At 39.5% G+C, this 22,954-nt stretch overlaps 1 protein-coding gene and 1 long non-coding RNA gene across 13 annotated transcripts in view; one reads left to right on the top strand and one right to left on the bottom strand.

Annotated features, from left to right (window-relative positions):
• Ascc3 (activating signal cointegrator 1 complex subunit 3) overlaps positions 1–5,513 on the bottom strand; it is a 282,945-nt gene extending 277,432 nt beyond the window's left edge. For 4 of the 11 annotated variants that reach the window (XR_010060704.1, XM_063279180.1, XM_006256602.5 and 1 more), the window contains exon 1: positions 2,371–2,596. The gene's annotated coding sequence lies outside the window, so the exon portion shown is untranslated. Of the gene's footprint in view, positions 1–2,370; positions 2,597–5,219 lie in introns of those variants that run through there. The other 7 variants (XM_063279183.1, XM_008772993.4, XM_063279181.1 and 4 more) reach the window with 6 other exon arrangements.
• On the top strand, positions 2,621–13,682 carry LOC134483837 (uncharacterized). 2 transcript variants are annotated; one of them, XR_010060930.1, is made up of 3 exons: positions 2,621–3,197; positions 5,600–5,828; positions 7,198–13,682. It is a non-coding gene; the product is annotated as an uncharacterized LOC134483837 (long non-coding RNA). The 2 variants fall into 2 exon arrangements; XR_010060929.1 differs by lacking the exon at positions 2,621–3,197 and having other exon boundaries at positions 5,475–5,828.
• The last annotated feature ends 9,272 nt before the right edge of the window (positions 13,683–22,954 follow it).

Here is a 22,954-nt window from a genome sequence, read left to right as displayed (position 1 = left end):
AACTTTGAGATAACACCAGTCAGAATACCTGTCATCAAGAAACTTGTTAACAAAAGTTGGAGAGAATGTGGAGACAGGAACCCTTTATTCATAGCTGGGGTGTGCAAATTAATCGAGGCATTATGGAAATCAGCTGTAAAGTCCTCAGAAATAGAACTATCATGACTTATTTTACCCCTGGGTATATACCTGAAGAACTCTCTATTACACCATGTAGATAATTGAAACCCCTTATTTACTGCTTTTTTATTAACTATAGAAAGGAAACAGAACTAACCTAATTGTCCATCCACAAATGAAAATCTGGGGTGTGTGTGTGTGTGTGTGTGTGTGTGTGTGTGTAATGGAATACTCAGCTCTTAAAAAAACAACTAAAACAACAAAATCTGCAGGAAAATGAATGTCTTAGGACGGAAGGCTTCTCAACCTATGGGTCACACAACCCTTTGGAGGGTAGCATATCAGATAGACTGCGTATCAGATCTTTATATTACGACTTCTAACAGTAGCAAAATTAGTTATGACGTAAAAACGGAATAATCTTACAGTCCAGGGTCATCACAACATGAGGAACTGTACTAAAGGACTGCAGCATTGGGAAGCTTAAGAATCACTGTCTTAGAATGGGCCCTTAGTGAGGTCATATTATCTCAGAAAGAAAAACATGTCTTCTATTATACTAAGTGACTAGCTTAGTGCCCCCTCCCCCCCTTCTCTCTCCTGTAGGTGATAAAGAAATGAAAGACATTATATATCTTTTATTCCCATTTTAACTGTTATTCTTTTTTCACTTTTTTGGGGGGTAAGTGAGCTAAACTATATGTGATGGTGAAAATGTAAAACCCAATGTAAAGCTCTAGAGCTTCAGAATTCTTTAAGTGCATAAAACTTTCTAAGAGATGGAGACTTCAGACCTAGCTAGTTGTTCCTTCTGATGCTTACTTACGAGTTCTTTGTAATGAAGTTTTGGGGGTACTTCATAGTTTGGGTTTTGGGATTGGAATGTTCAAACCAATTCCTTAATTGTCTCTCCTCTGTAATTCATTTATTTCTGTAGATATTCACGAGCTAAAATTTTAATTACACATATCTACTTTCTCAAAGTACTTTACTAAAAAGGTTTATACAAACTCTACCCTCAAGAAAGATGTATTAGATTAGAGAAATAAGCTTATTTTGTAATCATGTAGGCTCCTTATAAAATGTTTTGAAGGCAGACTTTCTATACCCTATGCCAGACATGAGATATCAATACAACCAACGTAAATACTAGAAGAAAACTGAAAATGTTTTTCAGACAGAAAATCGTTTCCAATTATTAATTAAAAGATTCCTCCTAAAAGAGTGCTTGCTAGTTAACGATACAAAGTTCCTATGAGAACAGACACTTTCTATGTGCTATACCTCCCATAGTGCCGGGGCTTGAATGAAGAGTGAAGGAATAAATGGATGAACCAACTATTTAAAAAAAAAAAACAACTATTCAACAAGGATCAAGAAAACTAAGTCTTGCAAAATTAAATCACTCATGTAAATAACACTAACCTACACTTACTTAACTGACATCTCTACGAACCTTTTAATGCAACGCCAGTATTATAACCTTTACAGAACACGAGCCAGAGCATGTCAAGACTAGACTCAGAAGTTGAATTACGAACTTGAGAAAAATCAAACTCAGAAAGCAAATGTTTCAGCTTATGAATCTACAAAGTATGAAGAGGATAGATATAGTGACTGTTTTATCTAATTTTAACCCAAGAACAAAACAAAACACCACAGGTAGCAATTAGACTGCACCTGTGCTGCTACTCACATCAAACTCAGAAAAGACTGAACTTGTTTCTTTTAAAGGAAAACAAATACATGAGTCCACAGCCAAGAACCACTTCATCAACAAAAGGAGATACCAACAGCATCTCCTTTTTTTATTTAAAAAAAAAAATCACATTCTAGAGTCCTCCGATTGTTAAATTCACCCACAACCCTCAACTCCATAACCCAAAGCAGTCCCTTCTCTGCGTTGTGGGAAAAACCCAACCCAACAGATTACACTACCAAAATCTACACGAAGAACGATGTTGCTAGGAATTTGTAACATATATAATGGGGGGAGGAGGTGTGGGGGGGAACAGGTTAAGCATAGAACAGAAATTTTTCATCTTGTGGCCACTCCGTTCATACACGTGGGCAATCACGCTGGAGTTTTCGCCCCAACCCCCACCTACAAACTTAGGTGGGCCGGGACGCGCAGCCGAGGGATGACAGCTCGGTTCTCCAGTGCTCTTCCGGACTCTGAGACCCGCCCTGCCGCACACTCCGGCTCTGGCTCCGGCTCCACCACCTACGCCCTCCCTCTCCCCAGCTCACCTCAGCCCCGCCGCCACACGCGCCTCCGGCCTCCTGGAGATTTGCTTCCAATTCTCACTCCGGCGTGGCGGAGGGCTGCGCCCCGACCTCCTCCGCAGCACACGCGGGCGGGCGAGGGTCGCACGCTGTCACCGATTAGCGCGCGAGAGCTGCCCGGCAAGCACTGACCCACAAACCCACTCAGCGCCGCCGGGAGACGAGGAGGGGCGGGGCGGGCGCCGGCTACACGTCACCGGTCGCGACGCCAACGTCGCCACGTCAGCACTCGGCCGCCCTCAGCCCCGCCCATAGGGGTGGAGTCGGGTGTCTTCTATGCTAACACGGTTCAGCTCTGTTTCTGAGGTGGGACTCTCGGTTTCCTCTGGCCAGCCGACTGACTCCTGCTGCCTCCTCTTCCCCTCCCCAATCCCTGCTGGGCTCTGATAACTGCACAGAGGACTTAATTCTTACAGAAGGCAGAAACCAGTGAGTCAAAGAGTCCGGTGGTTACTAGATGGTCCCGCCCACCTGCTCTAGGCTCAAGTTTCGTTTTCCCTGAGTTTCATTTTTCTCCACTTCTGGAGTTATTTCTGACCTTCAAAACAAAACATCTGACGATAGCCTTGTGCAACTGGCAAATTTAGAAAAGCTAGCCTAAAAAACTGCATTGTTAAGTTTGTACTGCTGAGCAAGGATGCAGATGTGGTATGCATTGTCATCCTACTCTTTCTTCCTGAGGCCCTTGTCCTAATACTCATTAGAACCTTTTTTTATAGAAGAAGCGTTGATTGAATAATAAACTTCACTTGCCAGACCCACTGGGAGTTCTGTATACCAGACTAATTATGGTAAGAAAACCTCAATAATGATAGAATCAACAGAGATTAAAATAAGATAACGCAGGTGAAAGGAATCATGAAGTATTACTGAAACTTGTAAGATTCATTAAGAGTAAAAATTACTGGACTGTCAGCAATATCTGAAAGACCCATCTTGTGATAAAGGTTTGTCTGGTGTGACTTGAACTTTATGAGGAAAAAACAAGAAACAAAAACAAACGAAACTTCACATTCTGAGAGTCCCTTCTAAAACAATCCATATATGCATTATAGAAGCAATATATGACCATCCCAGTCTCTACATTTCTAAGTAGATGTTGAATGCTTACATAATAGGAATTTGAGGCAGGGGAGAAGAATATTAAGAGAATTACTGGCTGATAAAAGTTGGTCCAGTCTCATGATTGGAGGAGTCTAATTCTATGTAGCCTCTCAAGAGTTTACATTCTAACTCATCACCAAACTAGAATTGGTGATCTCAAAGATTCTTGGTCTCACTAGAGAAAGAATTCTAAGACAGATACAGAAGAGACTTAAGCAATAGTCAATTCATTATAGTAAAAAAGCAGAGGCGGATTCCCAAGTGGAAAGGCTACCTGAGAATCCAAACAGAGGTGATGTGAGTTGATTAGAAATATTTTGCTAATCTTAGACATTTAATTGTGGGATTTTCAGAAACAGAGCATTTCCAGGAAGCAGGAACAAAGAGTGATGTGATCAGACATGGAATTATAGAAACAAGATAGTGATTTCGGGGTGGCATGTACATTAAAAACACAACTATAAATTTTGGCTGAACTTTTGGGTCTCAGTCTCTGAAGCATGCAGATAGTACTCATATAGAGTTTACCTGATCCAGCTAAAGCCACCACCTCTGGTTAGATTTATGTTTTATTTTTCACCATCTCCTCCACCTTCCCAGTAAATGAGACAAAATAAATGAGTAAAAAAGAAAAATGAAAGGGGGCCTCATAAATAGTTTATATTATACCCATCAGAGTTTCAGAGGATGCAGAGATGAAAATTGAAAGTCTACTACCTGAGTCTCATGCATTACGCTCAAGCCACTAGCCAGACTAGAAATCTGACTTGACCAAATTGAAATAATTCATAAATATAAAATATATGCCACATTTTGAAAACTTAAGAGGAAGGTAACTGTAAGCTATCAACTTTTTACTTTTATTTTTTATATAATCTTCTGTACGTTGAGGCAAATGAAATGTAATTATTTCAACTTTTTAAAGTGTAAATTTATAAACTTTAAGATGGTGCATGCAATTTAAATCATACTTCTATACAGTATCAGACTGGAAAGAAATATACTTCACTAGTTTTTTAATACATTTGGCCCCTTCGTATCCTCAGGAATGTTTTCCAAATGTTTACTAATAGACAATCTACTAAAGATGGCTTCTAGTTTGGAGAAGAGTGTCTAGAAAGTATTTAACATGCAAAGCTAAAAGCAAATGCATTTTGGTAAATAGCAATCCGCATGCTATACTGATAGATTATTTCAATAATTTTGTTAATTTCAATTTTATGTTTGTGATGTATATGTGTGGGCACATTTAGGGTGTGTGTGTCTTGTTGATACCTGAAAGAAACCTTTTTTTCAGGTCTTTTAAGTCTTTTCTTATGAAAGGAGACAGTAAAATTATGGAAAAATGTTTAGATACATCAGCCCTGCCACCGATCTTCAAACTGTAACACTTGTGCGAACATTAAGCATCAGCAAAGTCTGTTAAACATTTGTGCTTCGTCAGTATACAGCTTGTTACTTTCAAAATGACAGCCAAATTTTTATGACTTAGACATTCCATGATATACCTCAAGGGAAAGGTTCTCAAGGCCCTGGTGTAACTGTAGTCTCCCAGGCTTACTGCTTCAGCCTGCTAACCTAGGCCTAGTCCTGGAAGCTTCTAGCCTCTGTACAATCTAATCTAGGTCTAGAATGTTTTCAGCCTCTGAGACTTACTACTGAATAAGCGCACCCTTTCCAGTTGAGAAATTACTACTGAATAAGCTCACCCTTTCCAGTTCTTTGTGAATGCTGGCTGGCTGGTTCAACTCAGCTCTTCTGGCTCAAACTCCTCTCCAAGCTGACTGATTCAATTTGGTTTCCCTGGGCTTCTCACTGAATTGCTCTGCTTGGCATTGAACTAATTCTAGCAATCTGTTCTAATCTGGCTCCTTGGCATTCCCTGGCTCTTTCTGTCTTCATCTATGTCCAGCTTGTTCTCTTTGTAACCTGTGTCTGCAAAATGTCCAGGTAAAACTGCCTCTGAACTCCACCAAATGAACCGCCATGAACTTAATTCCACTGCACTGACTCTCAACTGACTCCCAGATCACTGAATCAACTGACCTAACTGACTAGAACTCAGAGATCTGCTTGCCTCTGTCTCCAGGAACTGAAGGAGTGATTGTATTCCAGCTGGGTCACACAGACCTAGAGGGTCTTTGGATGTGAGTCCCTAGCCAGAGCATTAAAACTCCTCTACACCATCACTTGTAAGTCCAATTACAAGACTGAGAAGAGAACAAAACTACTGGAGAGAAAAAAGACTCAAAACTCCTGAAAGAGGCTCTGAATTACTAATGGGAAAGCTGGAAAGTTTGAGCTTAATGAAAGTACAGGTAAGCAGACCATTTCAGAGGCAGAGTTTCCTCTATGAATAATATGCACCATCCTTGAGAAATTTACCATGACTCTTGGTGTTCAGAGTTTCTGGAGGGAATTCCTCATACATACCTGACTGATGTATTAATGAAATCAGTATTGACTGATTAATCTCAGACTCCAGTACCACAACTATGATTTAATCTGAAGTCATATCATAGTTATATTGTTGATTTTTTTGTAGTTGTGATATAACCTAAGGTCACATGGCTATGGCCAGAACTCAACACAAGTCACATCAGACCAACCTCTTTGACCTAAGGTCCCTAAGCAAATGTACAAGCCTGTAAATTTGAGGGAAAGCCAGACTCCATATCTAGAAAACAAGTCCCTTCCAAACTGCACTCAATTTCATCATCAAAAAAAATATTTTCTGAATTAAGTTCATTAGTTTGTACTGTTAAAAAGTCTAAACAGTTAGGGAGAAGTTGATTTATTTGATAAGAGATTGACATTGTGAAGGAGTCCTGACATTCCCTTGTGTTAGTCAGTTTTTCAACACTGTAAAAACTAGAAAAACAATTTAAAAGGAAGAAGGATTGTTTTGGTTCCCACTTTCAAATGAATTAGTTAAAATTTGGCCACCTCCATCAGTTTGATCCTGGCCCACGGCATAATACCAAGGTAGCAAGAGGGTGCAATGGAGGCAGCTGCTTACCTTACAGCCACCAGAAAACCAGAAGAGACCAAGGAAGACAGGATATATCCATCATCTATACTTCTACTGATTAAAATTCACCTCCCAATGGCCCAAGCAGCTACGGATTCATCTAGAGTCTTTATGATCAGAAATTAGATCACCTCTGAAGGTTGTGTGTAACTTCGTTTTAAACCTTATTTTTAATGATGGTTATTAAACAGTTTAACCTCCCTTGTAGCCCACCACCTACCAGAGGTAGTGGAAAAGAAAGGACAATTTATAGACTGGTTTAGAAAGGTTCTTTGGAGCAACTCCTGTCTATGTAATGAAATGTTCCTTCACACCATCCAACTGACTCTCCAAAGAACCCTAAGTTTCCACTTCTTATCCCCCTTTCTGTTTAAGATTTTTTTCTCTAACATTAATAGTCTATACAGAATAGAAATAGTTATAAGAACCATCATATTTTCACTAAATGACTTAAGTACAGTATAGCCAAACAATAGTCTAACAAAACCTTAGCATTCCTATCAATATACAATGAGCAAAAAAAAAATCCTACATATCAACATACATCAATTAAAGAAGAAAATTTTTGTCAATATACAGTAATTAAAGAAAAACCTTAAATTTCCATTAAGATACAAGAATTAAACAAAAAATTTAATTTTTTATCAATAACTAAGATAACAACCTGGATGATAAGAACCACAACTGTAACACATTAAGCGACCAAAACTACCCACCCCAACATAAAGGATTGGAACAATGGTCTTCTTATATGTTACTGCTGAATTGGGGTGAAGAATTCCTGTTTTGGGCTCCAAGGAAAAAGATGGTTACCCTGAAAAAAAAGGTAGCTCTAGCATTTATCTCTGGGTTTATCCAGTTTGTATTATCTGTTGTTTGGGCTCTAAGGAAGGAGGGGGGGGGAATAGTTAGTCTGAGAAAAGCTAGCGTAGCCTTTATTACCCGGTTTTTGTATTTACCCAGTCTCTGCCTTGTCTATTCAGTCTGTGTGTTGTCTGTCTCTTTGTGAGTGATCATTTGAACTAGCCCTTTTGAAGATGATTTGAATGCATTTCTTTTTTTTGAGAAATCAGTAATGGAGGCAGTCTGTGAATCATTTGGGCTATTTGCTTTGTGAAGACACCCATGTCTCAAAGGATAAAAGGTTTTCTTTGGTCAGATCTGATTTTTATAAGTTTTGTTGATATCCATATTTTTTCATTCTTTGTAGATATATAAGTCCCCATCTTAAAACTATTGCAGGTTTTTATTCTAATATCAACACATCCTTAAAGTATATTGGTTGGCCTAGTTCCTCAGTTTTGTTTTGTTTTGTTTTTTTGATAAACCAATGTCTCTCAGCTGCAGTTGTTCCTTTTTTCACTAACATTAAGAAATTTGAGAGTAAACAATGCACTATTTAGTCTGTCCCTGGGAGTTTTTACTCTCCCTTTCTGTTTTCTCCACTTTTAAGGTACAATTGGCTCTTTCTATAATTGCTTGTCCTGTGGGATTGTGTAGTATACCAGTAACATGCTTTTATAATATGCGAAGAGTTGCTTTTTCTTATTGGGTACATATGCAGGAGCACTGGCAGTTTTAATTTGTGCAGGTATCCCCATAATTGCCATTTCCAATAAATGTGTAATTACATATTTCAGGCACCTAGAAGAAGGGCAGGGCAGCAGTTTACTTCCAGCCTAGTTTGCTTCCCCATTTCATGATGCAGGACATTCCCGTTCTCATTCACCAAGCATGAACTTTTCTCTCCTTACAGTGCCCTTTTTGTTTTCCAAGCACTTCTACCTCTATCTGCAAATTCTCTAAATGGATAGCCAATTCTGAAGTCTTCTCTAACAGTAGAGAATTGACTGGTCTCTCATTAAACTTTTTCAAAATAGTATGCATGAAAACTACAAAGCAAAACCAAAACACCCCTTCTGGGATCAAGGCAGGATACCACCCAGCTGCCATTTTACCAAACTACTTAAGCAATATTGCTAACTGCTCATAATCTGCCATTTCCTTTACATTAGAAATAGAGTTACCCATTATGCCTTAGCCACAATGGGTGACACCTGTAATTTCCACGATTTCAAACTTTATTTTTAATGATGATTCTTGAATGCTTTGTAGCCCACCACTCACCAGAGGTAGTGGAAAAGAAAGGGGGCTGGGGTGGACTTGTTTAGACAGGTTCTTTGGAGCAACAGGTAGCTATCAGGGAGTCATGATTCATGAAGGGCAAGGTTGATGTTAAGCATAAAATTGCTGATCTCATGGCCCAATAGTCTTGACCTAAGCTACATTTAGCACTATATCTACAGCACTGTTGGTTAGTTTGAAGATTAAACTATCCCTTTATTCAATTGTTACATATTTAGTATCTATTGTAAGTCAGAAATATTGAAATAAAAATTATTTGGACTTTTGCAGTTAGTAACCATCTCAAGTACACATACCTGCTGCCTGTCAGACATTGTACTAAGTACTGACAAACTTATTGCTAACAAACTGTGAAAGTATATCCATTACTATCTAACTTCTTATTCCAACTAGTCAGGGAATGGAAGCAGCCTGGATGTCTATCGTCTGATGAAAGGTTAGTGAAGATGTGAAGCACATACACAGTCGAATAATATTAAATTGTAAAGAAAAATGAAATTTACAGGTAAATGGATAGAACTGGAAATAATCATTCTGAATGACATAACCAGGACACAGGAAGACAAATGCTGAGCGTTACTTCTCATATGCTGATTCTTTAGAGATATGTGTTTAAGTTAGAATAAGTTACATGTCCAAAAGCTAGTAATGGCTTATGGGGTTAGGATTTGAAGGGAAAGGTAATAAAATACAAGTGGCATGGAGGAAGAATGGGGAAAAATAGAACAAGAATGGTTAAATGGAGTGAGAGAAGAGGAGCAGGGCTGTGGAATAAGTATGGACATAGATAACGAACACTAAAGATCTTTGAAAATGCCATGTGCAAGCCTACTGCTGTAGAAGCTTCCTAAAATATACACACAATTAGAGCCACCCTATAATTAGAGTAATACCTGCTCCAAACACCATGGGCTATAATAACTTTTTTTAATAGAGAGAAATGCTCTCTGTCCTCATTTTTTATTGGATTTTTTATTTACATTTCAAAGGTTATTCCCTTTATAATAACTTTTTTTTTAAAGAGACAGATATGGGTTTCTTTTTGATCAGTGTGATCCCTCAGATACTGTCTAAACATTACAGGCCACTGCCATTGCTCTGGGTTATCCTCCAGAACTTGGTAACAAGATCCTACTGCTAAAGATACATGTACTTGAGTTATAGGATATTGAGAAATCAAGCCCATATGTAATGGATCACTACTGACTAGCTTTCATAGTACTAGAAAGTACTATCCATGCTACTTGGGGGAAAATAATCAATAGTCCTACCCAGCCATAAATCTTGCAAGCTACAATACCAACAAGCTCAGAAAGATATGTCCACCAGTAGGAAAATAACTAGCCAATTTCCTATTTGATCTAAAGCTGTACTCATAAGACAGAACTCCTGCCTAATGTCCTTAACCACACCAAGAGTCTGCAGCTGGTGAGGTTATAGACCCTAAAGAAGAATCTAATACTATTTCTCTGCTAAATGTACATAGTAGTAAACTATCCCTATGCTCTTACCTTTATAACCATAGATTCATAAATCTCTCAACCCCTCATGAGAGAAACTGCATTTTGAGGTAAATGGTGATTAGACACATTCATAGCCAGACACTGCAGAGAATAAGACACTGTGGTTTGGAGAGCTCTTGGGGCTGCTTCTAGAAATTTGGCAAGCATTTGTCACTGGGCTGGGACAAGATCAGATACGAATATTTATATTTACATTTAGGCTAATACAAAGCTTAAGGCAAACTCAGCCAAGGAATGTGTGGCATTCCTTTTATCTTGGTAATCCTGATAAACCCTAGACCTAGTGACTACAGAACTCTGTTATTGCCTTGTTTGATTATTTTATCTTTGATCTAAGAATTGACCCTATTCTTTGGATGTATGGAGAGTGGTATAAAAGCAGACAAGAAAAAAAACCTGCTTCAGCCTTAGCACTGGCTGGAGTCATATTATAATGTTGTTTAATTACTTTTTTTTCTTTTCAATCCTCACTCCTTCCCTCCAGACCCCATTGGCTGACTGAGCTGTCTTGGTCACTGTGGGGTGTTCTGCTCTAAATGGAACATCTGTATTGAACCTCCTTCCTTCAATCTCAGGGATCATCACAGAAAAAGAGGAAAAAACACTGGAAGAGTCACAGGTGGTGGATGTATTCAGTGAAACTGTATGGAAATGGCAATGCCATTCCACACATGAATTCATGGTGGCTGTTATTGCATGTACAAGACCTGCATAAGATCAAACCAGTCAAAATCCTAGTATAGTTGGGGAGAGTTTGTAATGAACTCCTACCCTTACCTGAGAACATATTGGGAACTGATGGCTGCTGGATGAAGAAGGGAATCAGTTTTCTCCAGAGGTTTGTTCTCTCTCCCTGCTTCTAGGATTTTGTTTTTTTGTTTTTTTTAATATCAAGAGAAGAAGTTTATGATGGGGAGAACTTTGTCATTTGTTTATTTATTTTTTAATTCATAAAAGGAAAGCTAGGGATAGATGACATTAGTACTTAATGACAGCCCAGAAGAAACATAGTAAGTAATAATTCAGGGTTATCAGTAGGAAAGTAGATTCTAATTTCATATAGGGTAGATATCTGCCCAGCTCTAGTGCTGATTAAGGCTTATTGTAAATAGAAAAGGAGGAGGAGAAGGAAGAGGAAGAGAAGGAAGAGAAGGAGGAAAAGGAAGAGAGGGAGAAGGGGAGAAGGAGACTGGCACCAAGGAGGTGAAATCTTCTGGGAAGTGTTTTCTGAGAGCACAAAGAAACTGTGTTTTAGAGAAAGACTCATGCTGAGATGCAGACCTGGTAATGTGTAAGAAAATCCTGGTGATACTGATTATGAAGGTGTGAAGGGGTTATGGAAAACAATTGAGGCTTAGTACTGGGAAGGCTCAGGAAAGGCCACTGGTGAAGGTTCAGCCTCAAGGAAGTTGAACGCCCAGTACTGAAGGGGTCATGAAAGAAGTTCGAGGCTTAGTACCATCAAGAGAGAATCTTCCTGTCTACTTTCAGAAGACAAGTCTCATTGGCTGCCTTCATTGGTGCATCCTCTAGCATCATGTCTACTTGCATTCTGCTGTGCTTCCTGCCATGATAATAATAGACTAAATCTCTGAAACTGTAAGGCAGTCCCATTTAAATGTTTGCCTTTATAAGAGTTGACTTGGGACATGTCTCTTCATAGCAATGAAACTGTAACCAAGACAAACCCTATCCCTCATCTCTGGTCCACCTTCAACAGATTCACATTCTGTATCACCAATTGCTCAGCACCCCCTCCACCAATAGCAATTAGGTAGCTTTCCCCTTTGGTCAGTGTAAACATTTTCCAGAGTACAAGGAAGTACCATTGAGTGTCTGGTACCCCTCTGACACTTTTAGAGCCAGCCATGGTTTTTTAAGGTTATAGCTGCCCTCTTCACCTGATCCCACCCCCACCATACTCAGAGCTGCAATCCTATAATTTCCTTTGACCTAAAAGGACCATTGCACCCCTTCTTGTCCTCATATCCTACCTTCCCTTTGGATTTGCTCATAATCCCATAGTTCCTCTAGACCCTGGTCCCTGGTGGCTTTTGTGACTTTTTTCTCCAACTCCTTCCTGTGGATCACATACCACACACACACACATACACACACACACACACACACACACACACACACACACACACACACACACACCAAAGTTCAGTTTTCATCCTCACCTTCTGGCCCTTTCTCCTTCTGGCCTCTATGAAAGCCCTGGTACCAGGCACTGAGTCTCCCCTAAAGCTTAGCCAGGCTATGCACTTGACCTCTGCTGAGTACAGTGAAGGTCCAGTGAAAGGCTTCAGTCTTACTCTAGTCCTTCCAGAGTTCTGCAAGACACCCAAGGCTACAGGTTAGTTACAGAGACAATTTTACTTACTTCTCATTTATGTGAATGGTGCCTTCCATGCCTTCTCATTCTTCTTGGGATGCCTTTCAGAAAACCTGCAGCCTCTCCACTTGACACCCAACATGAAAGTCTCTAAACTTGTTTACCTTTGCAATCAAATTTGGCCTCAATAGTCCTGGACAATCAATCCAAATGGCTGCATAACAGCACACTAGATTCATAATATTTTTCAGGACATTTACAACAACTTTGAGCCATAGGGGCAGTGGAAAGAGATTCCCTTTGTCCATGCTTTCTCTTGTCAGCTCCAAGCCTCTCTGTTCTTCCTGTTCTCCCATTCATCTTCTTGTAGTGGTGAAGCCTGGCCAAGATGATTCCTCCCCTATTTTAGATCCAGTTGACAAGCTTTCCCCATAGATATCAACCCACAGCTCACTCTCCTCTTCTAACCTCCTTGGTTTACCTTTCTCCCTCCTAAATGAAAACTGCTCAAATTAACCCTCCCTGGCACCTGCTGTAAGTGCACTGTCACCCCCTAGTCTTCCTGCTGCTCTTTCCTGCTCTCCCCCACCCAGTCTAAACAGGCTATAGTTCTCTATCTGCGGACAGTTGCCAGGGTGACAGCTTAGTCAGGGAACATGTCTGCTTAGTAAGTAAACGTTCTCAAATATAAAAGATTTGGGGTTCTATACCACTAATTCTTCTATCTTTATTAAAGAATTCCAGTGCAATATCCAATCTTATAACCTCATCTTCTATAACATTTGTATGATTCTTACCAAGGAGTGTAGGCAAGTCTGGGACTAGGCAGACCAAGCACCTGCAGATGAAATCCATCAAACTAATGCCACCCACCCAGCTGCTATAATGCCACCCTCAAGGCTAACACTTCCATTTGGGAAGACTTTCTACTCAGAGCTATAATTCCCCTAAGTGTATTTTACACTTAAAATATATCTTCAAGGTTCCATTAAATATTTTATCCTTAAGTGTGATGGACAACTAATGAAGAAAGAGAAAATCTGTCTATGCTTGAACATAAAACTCTCAGGTTTGCAAACTTTGAACAGACCTCATAATATTTATAATGACAATAAAGAAACCTTACTAATAGTTGTGGACATATGCTCTTTTTCCTTAAGCTTTCACAGTAATACAACACAGAACTATAAATAATTATATAAACAAGATTAAACAACACTTTTACTATATATGTAGTACTAATTATACTGTTTCCTTTTATGAAAACATAAATAGTAAAATATTCATACATAGTGTGAGGCTACAGAAATAGACAACTATAACCCAGCAGTATTAACTGTTAATTGAGAGTGCATTTCTGCAATGTGAATGTGAGTTATGATGGTCCAGAAGCAAGAATATGGCATTATGACAACAATAGCTTCCATATGCCAGCTTGTGCTAGCAGTTTAATTACATAATAAAACTATAACAAGTAGACTGATATGATGGCCTGCCACCAAGCCTGCCACCTTGAGTTTGAATCCCTATAACTGGCATAGTAAAAGGAAAGAACTGGCGCTGGAAAGACATCCTCTGACCTCTCCATATGTCTGTCTGTCCATTCCCCTCCTCCCACGATACTCTCACCACCTCTCTCCCTATGAATACATGTAATACAAAAATTTAAAACAATAACAACCTCTCAAATATCCTCTTCTTTTGCACTTAGTCCTTGTTGAGAATAGATTCATTATTTCTTCTAGTCAATCTCTGCATTGCAAGTTGAACTTCAAAGGGGTAGTCATATAAATGTTATAAAGTGTTCTTGAAGAAGCAGCCTTGCACACACAAAGTAAACTTTAAATGTCTACTATAGTTTGGATCTGGTTTGAGTCTGTCCCTCTGGGTTTCATGTTGAAAGTTGACAACCACTGTGAAGTAGTACTCCCGCATGAACTCCATGGTTTTTAAAGATGAGTGACCTGGATCAGTAAGTTGTATTTTGGTGATAGGGTCCTAAGCAAAAGGCCAGAAGATGAGGAAATAAAAAGATAGAAAACCTGGGGCCAGGAGGTCTTGCACAGCTATGTCCTATGCCAAACATGCTTATTAATGAGTACAGGATCGTGTACACTACCTTCAGGGGAAAATGACAAGGTCGGTATAAAATTAAATCAATATTGGCAAGAAGAGTTCAGTTTATTTCAGACACCACTGCCTAGGGGTTGATAACCTACAGCTCCTCAGGGGAGAAAGTCAGGTTCCCAGGAATAGAAACCTGAACTCTTTCAAGGCCCAGGTTCCAGCCCTGGAATGAATGTTGCCAAGTCTGCTCCTGAAGGACACAGAACTTATGTCGTTTCATCAGTGTCTCTTAGAAAGTTGGATCAATCTAGCTCCTAATAGGTAAGGTTTTAGCTTGAAAAGTCCTGCAAAAGACATTGAGTGCCTATGTTCAGTTGCATTTTGTTATTGGCAGGTTTTCTATGAAATGTTGTTGCTATGGGCTATCTATCAATCCACAATTACATATGAATCAATTTTATCTATCTACAACTAACTAACTGGAGGAGCTCTTGGCTTTAAATATCACTTAGCTATTGATTCCAAGATCTGACCTGACCCTGACACTTGATCTCATGCCCAAATGTCTATTAGTTTGTTTATGCAAACTGTTGTCTGAGAAAATCTACAGGGTAACTATGTTTAACTGAAATTCACCTCATACTGGCCAAAATGACATAGTCCCAGATATCTATAAAATGATTATGAAACATAATCCTCCACTGTATCCAAGAAAACAGAATATTGGTGAATATAAGGAGTCTCTTTCACTAGAACTACTGAGTCTGTAACCACCAGCCTCTATCTTTGTCATATAAGATGTAACATATATGAATGTCATTTACTCATGCTGTCAATCCAGAAGTCTCATCTTTTTACTAATTAATATATATATTTCAAAGTGGAGGTTTCACAGAATTCATCAATAATTTTCAATGATATGTACTTATGATCAGACTCAGTTACTGAAATGTCACACCAAATCTATATGAATAAAGGTATAATCATATCTGTTGGCTCTACCTTAAATATATTTGTAAAAGGCACAGACATATTGTTGACATATTCCATATCAAAAGAATCATGTACACATGTATATATGTATGTAACACTAACATAAAGGCTATCAAATTGAAAGGCGAACTAGGGAGGGGTTGGAGGGAAGAAAGGAAGAAGGGAAACTGATGTAATTTTAACATTAACATTAAATAAAATACAAAATGAGATTATTATATTTGCCAAAGCTTATAATTGTACTTGGTTATGTAATATCTAGCTAATACCTCAAGATGACCTCCTTAGAAAGCATGAAACTGCACTATGAAGAATTTGGAAGACTCATTATGTTTGATGTCTATAACTCACTCACCTTCAAATGATGCAAAGAAACACCCACATGGTCACAACCATATGTTTGGAGAGTGAGTAGTTGGGAGAGAAGAATGGATATGATTAAAATATACTGTGTGATAAAACTGTTAAAGTGTAAATTAAAAACAGTAGTGAAAGTGTAAAATATTACACATACATACACAGGTATGTATGTATGTATGTATGTATGTATGTATGTATGTATATTAGGATACAATACAGAAAGCAGGCAAAGCAAGGTATTTTGCTAAAGACATAAGAGCTCTAGAGTATGACCATTAAATACAAAGAAATCTTTCTGAAGCTACCACAATCACAGTACTGACTTTCATCTTGCTCACTCTGTATTATTAAAGGACCAGAACTGAGAGAAGTATCTTAGTTACTATTCTATTGCTATGGAAAGATACCATGTCAGCAAACATGACAAAGGAAACTCTTGAAGCATTTAGTTGAGGCCTTGCTTATATTATCAGAGGATTAGTTTAGCATTTCTCAACCTGTGGGTCATGACCCCTTTGGGGTATTTATGACCCCTTTTGGAGATCAACTTTTTCATAGTGGTCACCTAAGACTATGGAAAACACAGATATTTACAATTCATAACTGTAGCAACATTACAGATATGAAGTAGGAGTAAAATAATGTATGGTTGGGTGTCACCACAACATGAAGAAATATATTAAAGGCTCTCAACCTTAGAAGGGTTGAGAATCACTAGATCATGGCAGGAAACAAATCAGCATTATACTGAAGCAGTAGCTTTGTTACCAGGCAGCTGGCAAAATAGGGGGGCAGGAAGGGGGAGGAGAGAGAGAGAGAGACAGAGAGAGAGACAGAGACAGAGACAGAGACAGAGACACAGAGACACAGAGAGACAGAGAAAGGACAATTGGTTTATTACTATATAAGGTTAAATTCTATATCCAAAGAGCTAGACCTACAAGTGACTTTTCATGTGTACAAGGTTTTGTTATGCAAACCTTGTTCCTTGATTTGAAACTGTTGGTTAAATAAAATTGGCTACAGCCAATTACTGGAGGGATTGCAGGTAGATGGATTTGGAGTGACTTGGTTGGAGGAGGAGAGACCAAGTGGGCAAGGAGACAAAAGGAGAGGAGGAAGCCACCATATGGTGAGATGGATGATGAGCAGGTGGTCAGGAGAAACAGCAAAAATCTGGGGTACACTACTGGAGAGGTAGGCAGGGCAGAAAAGTAGATTAGGGGTTAACATCCATTAATTGTCAAAGCCAAATAAAATAACCAATCTGAGTCTCATTTACTTGTATTCAGGGATAAGCTTAAATTGGATATACTATAAGACACACACAGACACACACGCATAGGAAGAGAAAGACAGAGACAGAGACAGAGAGACAGAAACAGAGAGATAGAGAGACAGAAACAGAGAGACTGGGCCTGACATGAGCATTTTGAAGTCTTAAAGTTCATATCCAGTGACATGCTTCCTCGAATGAATGAGACCATACCTAGTTCATCCAAGCCATATCTCCTGGTCCTTCCCAAACAGTTCTACCATTTGGGAACCAAATATCTAAACTTATGAGCCTGTAACGGTCATTGTCATTCAAACCACCACAATGTACTTAGGACCATTTCATATCCTGTTCACCTCTGAACACTCACTATGACTTCAACCTCATCAACAGTATACAAAGAAATCTATAGTCCTCTGATTTGTTTCTTTGTTTCTTTAGTTGCCTCCTATATTTACTGTTTAACCTTGCTCTGACCACTGCACCTTTCTGCTATTACCAATCCTATCAAGCATGCCAATCACTCTCAAAGTAATGACCTAAAATTTACATTTGCTAAAAGTCAATTTATTAGAATGGTTGGTGGAAAAATCTTGGGAGATTTTTTTTAAGAAATAGTGCTTCTCGCCAGGGTTTTTAAAAAGCATAAAATAAAACTGAGGCCATAGCTTGAAGCTCAAACAATAAGCTAGTGATGAATCTGAAGCTATAAACAACCAAAGTAATGATTTTCATATCAAATATTATTTTAGTTTAAGCTGCCACAAGTTTTAATGATACCATAAAAATGCCTTTACATTATCTTTTTAGAACATATCTTTAAGAGGTTCTTATGGAAAAGTCCATATTTTTAATAAGTGTTTTATTTCCTACTAATGAAAAGCTACTGTATTTTACCAAAGTTATTTGTTGAAAGCCTAAATGTTTTCTCAGAAGAAACAAATTGTATATTATGAATAGCAAATAATCATAGCCAAATGATTCCATGAGTGTATATTAATTTAATAAGATTGCACATGCTACAGGCCTTGATTGGGCTGCTGCTGTTAAGAGAAGGAAAAGACCTTCTGGGGAACAAACATGAATGAATGCACAATCTGAATTTAATTTTATACAGAGTTCAAATGTATTCTAATTAGAAGCCCCAAATGGTATATCAGAAAGCAGAGAAATAGCAAAAGTTAGATATTTAATGTTCCTCAGTAAACCCATGGAGTACACATTCAAACTAGAGATGACACACTAGTTCTTCTCTGTTTGGAGGAGAAAGTCAACATGGAGAATGCAGAACAGAGGCTGACTAGGAGATCATAGTGACTGACCAGAACACACTCTATTCTAGTTTACCACAATAATGCCTTCTTTACTGCCATAGTATAATTATACAAAATAAAAATAAATAAAATAAAATACTTTAAAATATAATTATCATTCATGTTACTCTTCTGCCCCCCCCCCCCCCATGTGTGTGCTTGTGAATGTATGTGCACATGCATTGGAAGGACAGAAGTCAACCTCAGATGTTATACCCCAGGACCCACCTTTCTTGATTTGGGGGAGTGATTAGTTCACTGAGTGGATCCAGGTGTGTTTTTCTGCCTCCACAGCAGTGAGATTACAAGTGTGGGCTGCCATGCTGTGTCTGGAGATCTACAAACAATCCTAACAAACCTTCGAATCTAGCAGCCCTTTCCCCTTCCCTGTGGTCCTCCTTATTCCTTCCTCCTCCTTGCTCTCCCTCCTTTCTGTCCCCTCCCCTCTGCCTTTCCATTTTCCCCTCCTGTCCTATTGCTTCCTATCTGCTTTTTTTCTTTATACCTTCTACTCTACCTTCCATCATTGCATCTTCCTTCCCTCCTTTCCTGCATTTCTCTCTCTTTTTCCTTCTTCCTTCCTTTTAAAATTTTTAGGCTCTGGAGCTAAGACTGTTGTATGGCTCTCCATACCCAAATCCTACCTAGAGAGGGCTGGTCTCCCAGGAGTGTTCTCACTCCTAGGCACCAAGGTGAGACAACCACTTTTGCTCCAGTGACTGTCCAAAGAGGAAACTGCCAGGAGTGCACAGAGCACAGGAACCACAGAGCAGCCTGTGACAGGATCCTTCCTGCCTCCATCTGCACCCAGAGCTGGGGCTGTCCTGTGGCCCTCTGTGCCTGTATCTTGCCCAGAGAGAGCTGGTCTCCCAGGAGTGCTCTTGCTCCTGGACCCACAGGTGAGATCCCACTTTTGCTCCAATAACAAAGAGGGACCCTGTGCACAGGGCACAGGAATTGAAGAGCAGCCTGAGACAGGATCCTTCCTGTCTCCATCTGCCCCCTGGAGTTAAGGCTGTCTTATAGCCCTCCATACCCCCATATTCTGTCCATAGAGAGGTGGTTGCTCAGGATTGCTCCTACAATCACAGGCTCACAGGCCCACAGGAGGGACAAGTTCCAGTCTGAGACAAGACCAACTAACATCAGAGATAACCAAATGGCAAGAGTCAAGCACAAGAACCTAAGCAATAGAAACAAAAGTTCCTTCACATCATTGGAACCTAGTTTTCTCACCACGACAAGTCGTGGATACCTCAACACACTGGAAAAGCAAGATTTGGATTTAAAATCACATCTCATGATGATGATAGAGGACTTTAAGAAGGATATAAATAACTTCATTAAAGAAATACAGGACACAGGTAAACAAATAGAAGCCCTTAAAAAGGAAACACAAAAATCCTTTAAAGACTTACAGTAAAACAAAATGAAACAAGTGAAGGAATTGAACAAAACCATCCAGGATCTAAAAATGAAAATAGAAACAAATCACAAAGAGAGACAACCTTGAAGATAGAAAACCTAGGAAAGAGATCAGGAGTCATAGATGGAACATCAACAATAGAATACAAGAGACAGAAGAGTGAATCTCAGGGGCAGAAGATACCATAAAAAAAAGTTGATATAAAAGTCAAAGAATGCTCTACTTTCTGCCTGTGCCCAGAGCTGAACTGCTACCATAGCTCTCTGTACCCAAATACCATGAGGGAGAGAGCTGAACTCTCAGAAGTGTGAACAATCCTGAGAGCTCATGGGAGACAGCCACTTCTGCTCACATTCCTGGCCCAAGAGGAACCTGCCTAGTGCCCTCTGGATACAGGAACATTGGAGCAGCCAGCGGCAGGAACCTTCTGGTTTCTACCTGCACCCAGAAATAAACCAGTCCCACAGTTCTCTGTATCAAAATCCTGGGGGGTGGGGGTGGGGAGCCAAACTCCTAGAAGCTTGGACAATCCTGAGAGCTCAGAGGAGACAACTACTTCTGCCCACATTCCTGACCCAAGAGGAACCTGCCTAGTGCCCTCTGTGCCCTCTGGGTAGAGGAACTTAGGAGCAATAAGGGACAGGACCCTTCTGGTTTCTGCCTGCTCAGAGAGCTAAAAGCAAACCATTTGCCAGGAGCACTGACAAACCTGAGAGCAGAGGTAAGACCAATTCTTCTGCTCCAAGTGACCTGTCTGAAGGCTTCAGGACACAAAAACCCAGGAACAGCTCTCTGTTCCCAGGTCCAGCTGAAAGAAAACAGGTCTACAGGAGTGATGACACACAGGCTTACAGGAGGGTCAAGCTACTGTCAGAGACAGCAAGACAACAGAGACAACCTGATGGTGAGAGGCAAGTGCAGGAACCTAAACAGCAGGAACCAAGACTACATGGCATCACCAGAGCCCAGTTCTCCCACCAAAGCAAATACCAAATATCAAAATACACCAGAAAAGCAAGATTTGGATTTAATATCACATCTCATGATGATGATAGAGGACTTTAAGAAGGACATAAATAACTCTGTTAAAGAAATACAGGATAACACAGATAAACAGGTGTAGGGAGCGGCGCGGTAAAACAAAGATGGCGCCGACATCCGGCCCTGTCTGGATGTAAACAACTTATCGTGCATGCACAGGCTTGTCCCCTTGCCAGGGCGGCCCTAGGATAATGAGGTGATCCGGTGCCCTCCTGTGGTGAACAGCAGTACTGCTGGGACGGTAATATGCTAATGAGGGATTCGTGCTCCGCCAATCCCTGGAGGACAAGTAGCAGGGGTGATAGTGGGGTGATTCGTGCTCCGCCAATCCCTGAAAGACAATTAGCATAGCCCCAGGCTGTTGTGTATATAAGGCCAGCGCTTTTGCCGCTCGAGGCACCCATATCAGCAATGAGGTGGTCCTGCAATAAAGACTGTTATTTTGGTTGTGAGCCTAGCCTTTAATGGCTGAGCCATCTCTCCAGCCCAAGACTGTTGAGAAGAATCCAAAGGTGTTGCATCTTCCTTGCCAGACGAGGTGGGCATGACAAAAAGGTAGAAGCCCTTAAAGAGGAAACACAAAAACCCCTTAAAGAATTACAGGGAAACACAACCAAACAGGAGAAAGAATTGAGCAAAACAATCCAGGATTTAAAAATAAAAATAGAAACAATAAAGAAATCACAAAGGGAGACAACCTTGGAGAGAGAAAACCTAGGAAAGAGATCAGGCGTCATAGATGGAAGCATCACCAACAGAATTCAATAGACAGAGAGAATTTCAGGAGCAGAAGATATCATAGAAAACATCAATACAACTGTCAAAGATATTGTAAAACACAGAAAGCTCCTAACCCAAAACATCCAGGAAATGCAGGACTCAATGAGAAGATCAAACCCAAGGATAGCAGATATAGAAGAGAGCAAAGATTTGTAACTTAAAGGGCCAGTAAATATCTTCAACAAAACTATAGAAGACTTCTCTAACTTAAAGAGAGAGATGCCCATAAACATACAAGAAGTCTACAGAACTCCAAATAAATTGGACTAGAAAAGTCCAATTTCCTCATGTCACATAATACTCAAAACATCAAATGTACAAAACAAGGAAGAATATTAAAAGCAGTAATGGAAAAAGTTCAAGTGACATATAAAGGCAGACCTATAAGAATTACACTAGACTTCTCACCAGAGACTATGAAAGTCAGAATATCCTGGGCAGATATCATACAACCCAAAGAGAACACAAATGCCAACCCAGACTACTATCTCTAGCAAAACACTCAATTACCATAGATGGAGAAACCAAGATATTCCATGACAAAACCAAATTTACACAATATTTTTCTTCAAATCCAGCCCTACAAAGGATAAAAGATTGAACACTCCAACACAAGGAGGGAAACTACACTCTAGAAAAAACAAAAAAGTAATCTCCTTGCAACGAAACCAAAAGAAGAGAGCCACAGAAGCATAATTCCACCTCTAACAACAAAAATAATGGGAAACAATAATCACCGTTTTTTAATGTCTCAACATCAATCAACTCAATTCTCCAATAAAAAGACATAGACTAACAGACTAACAGACTCGATACAAAAAGAGGACCTGGCATTTTGCTACATACAGCAAACATACTTCAGTGACAAAGACAGACACTACCCCAGAGTAAAAGGCTGGAAAACATTTTTCCAAGCAAATGGTTTGAAGAAAAAAGCTGGAGTAGCCATTCTAATATTGAATAAAATTTACTTTCAATCAAAAGTTATCAAAAAAGACAAGAAAGGACACTTCATATTCATCAAAGGAAAAATCCACCAAGATGAACTCTCAATCCTAAATATCTATGCTCCAAATGCAAGGTCACCTACCTCATAAAGGAAACCTTACTAAAGCTCAAAGCACACATTGCACCTCAAACAATAATAGTGG

This window comes from Rattus norvegicus, chromosome 20 (assembly GCF_036323735.1).
Source record: "Rattus norvegicus strain BN/NHsdMcwi chromosome 20, GRCr8, whole genome shotgun sequence".
Lineage (NCBI taxonomy): Eukaryota > Metazoa > Chordata > Mammalia > Rodentia > Muridae > Rattus > Rattus norvegicus.
The sequence above is the reverse complement of the archived record's forward strand: the minus strand, read 5'-3'. Positions and strand labels throughout refer to the sequence as shown.